This window comes from Triticum dicoccoides, chromosome 7B (assembly GCF_002162155.2).
Source record: "Triticum dicoccoides isolate Atlit2015 ecotype Zavitan chromosome 7B, WEW_v2.0, whole genome shotgun sequence".
Classification (NCBI taxonomy): Eukaryota; Viridiplantae; Streptophyta; class Magnoliopsida; order Poales; family Poaceae; genus Triticum; species Triticum dicoccoides.
Window position 1 is genome coordinate 557595318 of NC_041393.1, and position 9537 is coordinate 557604854.

The following is a 9537-nucleotide window of genomic DNA, read 5'->3' on the forward strand; positions in this document are numbered from 1 at the left end:
GCTTGAGATCATGCATCAAACTGGGTTTCAACCCTTTGAGAATCAAACTATTGGCTCGTTCTGCCTGTCCATTCGTCTGCGGATGGGCGACTGAAGCATAGTCGACTCGCGTGCCTTGAGACGTGCAGAAAGCTCTGAATTCTTCAGAATCGAAGTTTGACCCATTATCAGTGATGATGCTGTGCGGGACTCCATATCTGAATATCAGTTCTCGGATGAAGCTGACAGCGGTACCAGCATCGAGGTTCTTGATGGGTTTAGCCTCAATCCACTTGGTAAACTTGTCGACTGCTACCAGCACATGTGTGAAACCGCTTCTTCCTGTTCTCAACGGGCCAACCATATCCAAACCCCATACAACAAAGGGCCAGACGAGTGGTATAGTCTTCAAAGCTGACGCGGGCTTGTGTGACATATTGGAGTAAAATTGACAACCCTCACACTTGTCGACTATCTCCTTCGCCATTTCATTCGCTCTGGGCCAATAAAAACCAGCTCGGTATGCTTTGGCCACGATGGTCCGAGAAGATGCATGATGGCCACAGGTCCCCGAGTGGATGTCGTTGAGAATCATTCGACCTTCCTCTGGTGTTATACATTTCTGGCTGACTCCAGTCGCACTTTCTCTGTATAATTGACCTCTCATGACGGTGAAGGCTTTGGACCGGCGGACGATCTCTCGAGCTTCTTCTTCATTATCGGGGAGTTCCTTCCTCAAAATATAGGCGATGTAGGGCACTGTCCAATCGGGAGTGATGACCAAAACTTCCATGATCAAGTCGACCACCGCTGGGACCTCGACTTCAGTCGGATCTGTGGCGCTTTTAGGCTGCGGGGCTTCTTCAGTGAAAGGATCCTCTTGAACCGATGGCGTGTAGACATGTTCCAAAAACACGCCACTCGGAATGGCTTCCCTCTTGGAACCTATCTTCGCCAAGTCATCGGCTGCTTGATTTTTCAGTCGGGGAACGTGATGGAGTTCTAACCCTTCGAATTTCTTTTCAAGCTTCCTCACTGCATTGCAGTATCCAGTCATGGCTGGGCTTCTCACGTCCCACTCCTTCATCACCTGATTGACCACCAAATCTGAGTCGCCGTAAAGGCGACGGATGCCGAGTGAAATGGCCATGCGCAACCCATACAACAGTGCTTCATATTCTGCTTCATTGTTGGAGGAATCAAAGTGGATCTGGAGCACATATCTGAGATTATCTCCTCGGGGAGAAACCAAAACTACCCCAGCACCAGAACCATTTAACATCTTAGAGCCATCAAAGAACATGGTCCAATGCTCCGAGTGAACTTGAGTCGGCTGCTGCTGTTCAATCCACTCGGCAAGGAAATCTGCTATAGCCTGGGACTTAATGGCTTTCTTTGCCTCAAATTTGATATCAAGGGGAAGGAGTTCGATCGCCCATTTAGCCACTCGACCAGTTGCATCTCTGTTGTGCAGAATCTCTGACAATGGTGCGTCGCTGACGACTGTAATGTCATGATCAGAGAAATAATGGGCAACCTTCTTCATGGTCATGTAGATCCCATATACGAGCTTCTGATAATGAGGATATCTTTGCTTCGATGGGGTTAAAACTTCAAAGAGATAATACACTGGGCGCTGAACTTTGAAGGCTTTCCCTTCTTCTTCCCGCTCGACCGTAAGTACTGTACTGACGACTTGTCCTGTGGCTGCAATATAAAGCAACAGAGGCTCTTTGCTGATTGGAGCAGCAAGCACCGGCTGGGTGGAGAGCAGAGTTTTTAACTCGGCAAACGATGCATCAGCTTCTGGAGTCCACTCGAACTTGTCTGCCTTCTTCATCAGTCGGTAAAGGGGCAACGCCTTTTCACCGAGGCGAGAGATGAATCGACTTAACGCGGCCAAGCATCCAGTAAGCTTCTGGGCATCGTGCACACGCACGGGGCGTTTCATTCGGAGTATGGTGCCAACTTTTTCTGGGTTAGCATCGATTCCTCGTTCGGAAACGAGAAAACCGAGTAACTTCCTGCCAGGTACTCCGAATGTGCACTTTGAAGGATTGAGCTTGATATCATACCTCCTGAGATTGGCAAATGTTTCAGCTAAGTCAGTCAACAGGTCGGAACCCTTTCGCGACATGAGCACGATATCATCCATGTATGCTTCCACATTCCGACTGATTTGAGTGAGTAAACACTTTTGAATCATTCTCATGAACGTGGCTCCGGCATTCTTGAGGCCGAATGGCATGGTGATATAGCAGAAGCACCCGAATGGGGTGATGAAAGCTGTTTTGATTTCATCGGGCCCATACAGACGGATCTGATGGTACCCGGAATAAGTGTCTAGAAAAGACAATCTCTCGCACCCTGCAGTCGAGTCGACAATTTGGTCGATGCGAGGGAGAGGAAAATGATCTTTTAGGCAGGCCCGATTGATATGTTTGAAATCAATGCACATACGAAGGGAATTGTCCTTTTTGGGAACCATAACGACATTGGCGAGCCACTCGGAGTGGTATATCTCTCGGATGAACTCTGCTGCAAGGAGTCAAGCCACCTCTTCGCCAATGGCCTTTTTCTTCTGAACGGCGGACCGTCGAAGATGTTCTTTAACAGGTTTTGCCTTTGAATCGACTCTAAGGAGATGCTCAGCCAGTCCCCTAGGAACACCTGGCATGTCAGCTGGATTCCATGCGAAGATGTCCCAGTTCTCACGGAGGAACTGGATGAGCACTTCTTCCTATTTAGAGTCGAGTGTAGTGGAAATATGGTTCGGAGCTGCACTGGGATCAGTCGGGTGGATGTGAACTGACTTCGTCTCACCAGACGACTGAAATGCTGACTCTGTGGCGGGCTTCTTGGCCCGCAGTAAATCACTCGGATCTGCATTCTTCTTGTACTCTTCTAGCTCTATCACTGTTATCTGGTCATCCGCAATCTTTGAGCCGTTCTGGAAACACTCTTCTGCTTTCTTCCGGTTACCAGTGACGGTGATCACGCCTTTGGGGCCAGGCATCTTTAACTTGAGGTACACATAACATGGTCGAGCCATGAAGCGGGCGTAGGCTGGTCTTCCCAAGATAGCGTGGTAGGCGCTCTGGAAATCCACGACTTCAAATGTCAGCTTCTCTTTGCGGAAATGCTTCGAGTCGCCGAACACCACATCTAGTGCTATTTGGCCGAGTGACTCAGCCTTCTTTCCTGGGATGACTCCATGAAAAGTCATGTTGCTGGAGCTGAGCCTGGACATCGGAATGCCCATTCCCTTGAGCGTCTCAGCATACAGAATGTTCAACCCGCTGCCACCGTCCATCAATACCTTCGTCAGTCGAGTGCCTTCGACGACCGGGTCGACCACTAGTGCTTGCCTCCCAAGGGTGGCAATATGAGTAGGATGGTCCGACTGGTCGAAAGTAATGGGAGTTTGCGACCATCTCAGATAGTTTGGTGTTGACGGTGCGACCATGTTGACTTCACGGTTGATCACTTTCAGTCGACTTTTGCTCTCTACATCAGCAAAAATCATCAGACTGGAGTTGACATGAGGGTACTCTCCATCACTGTCCTGCTTGTCCTCAGCCTTGTCCGACTCCTTCTCTTTGTCCTTCGGCTGTTTCCCTTGGAACTGTTGGATTAAGAGTCGGCACTGGCGAGTGGTATGCTTTGGGTAGATGAAGTTACCCTCTTCGTCTTTCTTTGTGTGAATATGACACGGCAGGTCCATCACATCATTACCCTCCTTATCTTTTATTTTCTTGGGGTTCCAAGATCCTTTGGGTTTCCCTTTAAATTTGCCATGTGTTACGGCCAGAGCCTCTCCAGGAGCTGCTGGCTCGGCCTTCCGCTTTTGCTTCCGACTGGAGTTTCCTTTATCCGACTGACTCGGCTTGTACTTGCCGCTCCGGAGTCGGTCCTCTTCTTCGCCGTTGGCGTACTTGGTGGCTATTTCCATCATCCGACTCAGGGTCATGTCTCCGGTTCGACCAAACTTCAGGCTCAACTCTCTGTTCTTGACGCCCTCTTTGAAGGCGCAGACTGCTTGATGGTCCGACACATTCTCTATAGTGTGATGCAAAGTGATCCACCTCTGGATGTAATCCCTCAGTGTTTCACTCGACTTTTGTACACAAACTTGTAGCTCAGTCAGTCCAGCAGGTCGCTTGCAAGTTTCCTCAAACGTCCTGACGAACACTCGAGAAAGATCTTCCCACGTGTAAATGCTGCTGGGAGCTAACTGATTCAACCATGCCCTGGCTGAACCTCCTAGCATAAGTGGCAAATGTTTCATGCCCACTTCATCATTACCGCCACCAATCTGAACAGCCACTCGGTAGTCTTCGAGCCATGTTTCAGGCTTAGACTCTCCGGTGAACTTATTCACCCCAGTCGCCAACCTGAAGTTGGGGGGTATCACTGCGGTTCTGATCGCTCTGCTAAAACATTCTGGACCTGAAATGTGGACTCGGCTGCTTGTGGGCATATCTCTGTCATGACCACCTCTATGAGCTCTGTTTCGGTCGACCAAACCTTGCACGATGACGGATCTCGCGTCAAAGCCTGGCTCTCTGGGGTTGATTGGAGCTCTCCGCCCAACACTGAGCTGGTGTCTGTCATCTTGCTGTCGATGGGCGTTAGACCCACTTCTCGGAGGAGGAGTGGGCACTCGACGCCGGTCATCGCGATCAAATCGGTCATCATAGTGGTCCCGCCAGCCTTCACGTCCCATGCGCCTCGGAGGCGACCTTGGACTGTGAGCCGACTGGACTGTATTCGCAGTGACAGATCGACTGTGAATCCTGTTACGTGACTGCGACACAGCTGAATTCTGATCTCCTGCCGCCCGGAGCAAATCTCTGATCTGCATCAGGCCTCTTCCAGCCTCTAACTGAGAGGGCTGAATCGACTCCGCTATGCGGGTTGCAGCTGCCAAATTCTGAATTGGGGTTCGATCTACCTGAGTTGGTTGAGGAAAGAGCTGACGTTGACTGGAGTTAGTCGCTCGCTGACGCGCACGCTCGTCGAGTGCTCGCTGAAGGTTCTCCAGTCAAGTGCTTTCAGCCAGGTTGGCTAAACGCGCCTCTTCCAGGGCGCGAGCCTCGGGTGTTTCTCCTGCAATGGGAGTATGCAGAGCATCCATGTTCCGGCGGCGAAGTTCTTCCCTCTGCTGGGAAGTGAGCGGCTCAGGTTGGTACTCTTCATGGGCTTGAGCAGGGTCGTCCTCGTCGTCCACCCCATCGCCGCGGGGGAAACCGGGAGGACTACGAGACCCGTTGACCATCAGGACTTCTGCCGCCGGATCACTGCTATCGCACTCGGATGCAGTCTCTATGGAGCCAGTCGACATGTCGAACAGGCCGTAGAGAGATTCGTCGGGCTTGATCGCCGCGACTTGGGTGGTGGCCGATTGGCGAGCCACTTCATGTCTCACCCATCGCTGGAGCCTCGACCGACCGGAGCGCTTGCGCTGGCGGGAGACAGGGAGGGAGGATGGCGCAGGAGTCGACCGATACGGGGTCGACTGTTGTTGCAGCAAGACGCCGCGGACACACGCCCAAAAGTGCGTCGCCCCGCGGACGAGGAGCGCGTCGATGTCGAGTGGTGCCTCCTGGAGCCAAGCGGAGTCGTCGGCGATGAAAGTGAGCGCACCGAGACGGATCTCGCGGCCCTCGACCTGAGCTCCACCGGAAACCATGATGAAGGCGATCGGACAAATTGCAACTTCTCCAAAAAAGTCGCTAAGACACCTGCCCCACGGTGGGCGCCAACTGTCGTGGTTCTAAGTCTGACAGTAGAATAGGGGGTAAGTATGAGAAGGCAAGGTCCTAGCTATGGAGTAGTTGTACACACGAGTGTTTAGCGAGTTCAGGCCCTTCTCTGAGGAAGTAACAGCCCTACGTCTCGGAGCCCGGAGGCGGTCGACTGATCTCTGTGTATATGAGTTACAGGGGTGCGAACCCTTCTACCAGTGGAGGGGTGTGTGTTATATAGAGGATGCCAGGACCCCAGCCAGCCCACGTAGAGGAGGGTTAAAGTACATTAAGGCTGGGCGTTACTGGTAACGCCCTACATAAAGTGTCATCATGACCATTAAGACTATTCAATTACAGACCGTTTGGATGCAGAGTAGATCCTGAACTTCTGATGGTCGAGTGCATCTTCATGGTCGAGTGTCTTCTAGCCAGTCGAGTGGAGTCTCCCTTGGTCGAGTGGAACTTCTCTTGGTCGACTGGAAGGTAGCTTCGTATGATGATGTCCTTGGGCATGGTATCCTAGATAGGTCCATGACCCTACCCTAGGTACATAACCTCATCACACACCCCTTCCCACAAAGGTTAAGTGCCAAGGAGAGGAGTAAATACGCTCCGCAATTATCCAAGCTCCGAGCCTTCATGGCCAACGGTTTAACAGGAGTAGATCTCGCACGCTGTTGGATATCATGGAGCATACTGCCTCTTAGCCGGCGCTCCGGTTTAATGTGCAAGTATACTGGTAGCGTTGATGACCCACTCCGACACACCAACATCCAGGTCTCCGATGATGAAGTCACAGAGGCTGTGAAGAAAATGCTGAACGAACCGGAGCACCTCTGCGCTCAAACCGGCCTGCTCCCTTTCTGTGCTACCAACAAACCGCCAGCTGTAAGATTTTGATTGTACTTTTTACTGAACCTATTATTGCTATCTCTGTCTGACATCAATTGCTGCTTAACCAGGGTTATAGTCCGTTTTGGAGCAAGAAGCTTCCACAAGACAAACCGGAGAAAGCAGAACGGTCAACCCGGCTAAAGACCAAGGTCATCAAGAAGCCTGCTAAAAAGAGGAAAACCACTGCTTCATCTGATCCGGCTGTTGATGATGATGTGGGTAACTCGGACCTTGAGGTAGAACTCGATTCACTAGGCTTACTTTTTACACGCCTTATTGATGATGATACTTGTCAGGACGACGCTGAAGCCAGTAATGCTGATGTCGCTGAGGTAATTATTCTCTCTTCCGATTCAGATCCTTTGCCTTTGCCAAAATTTCGCCAGGCAAACCGGAAAGTTAAATTTTCTCATCCTCTTGCTCATTTGGATCCCAAATTTCTTATGAAGACTCAGCAACATGAAGCTCGCCGCACAACCCGGCACAGCGGCCAGGTAGTTACCTCCGCCGGTTTACCAAATAGTCCGGTTCGAAAACGCCGCTCCGAGGTCTCCGACCTTTTTATTAATTCATATCCTAAAGCGGGTTTCATCCGTCAACCTCTTAATCCGTCCGACTCCGATTATCAGGTTACTTCCCATTCTTCCTCTGGTGAATCGTCGGCCACTCAGCTGCCACCACTGAAAACGGTTCTTGGGTAAGCTAGACTGAACATATGCTTCTGGTATACCGCGTTATAACTTATGCTGTTCCTTGACTCTTTGTTTCTCCTTCAGGGCTAACCTAAGCCGAGCAAGAAAGCCCGCCTGGATAAAGCGGCCGAGGAAGATGTCGCCCCTGAACAGGATAAAACACCAGATCTTGAAACGTTCGTTTATGAGGATATTCCCAATGATCCTCCCTTGCAAGATGATGCTATTCCTGAGAAAAGGCCTATCAATACCTCAGTCCCTGTTGACCAGCCTGCCAGCTCCGTCCGGATTGATAGATCTCCCAGTCCTTCAAAACCTGCCGATAAACCGACCAGGCCAATGCAAATCAGCGAGTCCAAGGATGATGACGTTGTAATTACCGGCGTAGGTCGCTTTGAACCAGGGAACCCTACTGCTTTGGCCAAGCATACTGTGAAAGAAGATTTTTCTGCCATGAACAAAGGCAAATGGGATGTTGATCTGGAAACATATGCTGCTTTGAGTACCCAAGATCTTCATTCTGGTTACTTGGACCGGCTATATACTAGTCGTGACTGTGAAGCTGGCCTGGTAAAGATGATGAGAGATAAATTTGAGGTAACTTCCTTGTGCTTCTTCTTTTTAATTACTGCCACTGTATTAACCCTCCTAGCCCCCAAGGGCCGGTTTGTAACCTTCTTCAAACTGGGACTTGAACATAGTCCTCAATACTTTGAAATCCATCAATGTAGCCCCCAAGGGCCGGTTCAACTTAGTATAGTTAAACCGGGACTCCAATAAAGATTCTAACATCAGAACATAACTGAGCAAATAGCCATTAGCCCCCAAGTGCCAAGTTGAATACCTGTATTGAGTTTGGGACTTTGCAATTTAGTAATAGATGAAAATTGAAGGTGCATTAGCCCCCAAGTATCAAGCGTATAACTTGTTATGTGGTTGGTACTTAAAATTCTTGTACCGTTTGTTGAAAGCCAAGCACTGTCTTTATGCAGGCTGAAGTGAGGATCAAAGAGGACCGGATTACTGATCTGCAGGAAATTTTGAAAACCCAACAAGCTGAAACCGACAAGGCAAGGGAAGAAATAGCCAGCGCCTTGAGCATCACAGAACAGCTGAAGGAGGGCTTCAAGTAGGAGCGGACTGATTGGGCCACTGAGAAGGCCGCTTTAATAAAAAGAGCTGAAGACGCTGAAGCTGCCCTTAAACCGGTGGTAGATGAGCTGACCGCCGTAAAGCGGCAAGTACATTCCATGACCGCTGCTATCTTTGGTAAGCTCCTTTTGGTTTCCTGGACAACTCTGGCCTGCTTATAATAGATCCGGTTTGTGATCTTTCCTGTATTGTTGCAGGTACACGCATTGGTCACTTAGGGTCAGATGTTCGGAAGAAGCTGAAGGTTGCCTACACTTTAATTGAACAGCTATATACCGGAGCGCAGCGGATCATCACCACTGCATCTCATAACAATCCGGCACCCACTTTAATCCAAGACACTCTGAATAGGTTGTCAATGCTTCCTGCTCGGATTGAAGAACTAAAAAAATCTGCTGCTCGAACCGGAGCCATTAATGCCTTGATCCGGGCAAAAGCATGGGTGCCAGATTTCGATCCCGTTGAGGCAGCTCAAGGCTATCCCAGCTTGAAGGAAGACGGCTCAGAGTTCAATGAAGATGATTTGAGGGCGATAAATCGTGCAGTACGCCCTCTGTCTTGTCAATTGGCTGAAGAGGCAGACTTGTCGCATTATCAAGCTCAGTACAATGATCAGAACAAACGAGTGCCTGCACCAACTCCTGAAGCGGAGAATCTGATTCCTCCAATCCATAAGCATACTTATGCTCCTGATATTGAACCGTCTTCTTTGATCCACAAAGAGGCTGTCTTTCAAACTTTAATGGGAATCGCCTGGACCACTGTTGATTTCCAGCCAATGGATAGAGATGAGGAAGCTGAAATGGCGCGGGCCGACGCACAATCATCAGACCGGGGCGATGAACAGGCTTGAACTGGAAGCCAGTTTAAATAGCTGCTTTATTATGATCCGCCGGAACAACAATGATCTTATTTGGGCACCGCGTTGCCTTGTAATTGGATAGTCAATACTTCTGCCTTGAATATGCCTTCGTGCATAAGTACTGATGCTTTTGCTTGAAATCCTCAATTTATATTTCCTGCAATCAAGAAATCTTGAACTTCGGTGGCGGTTATACCGCCAACCGGTT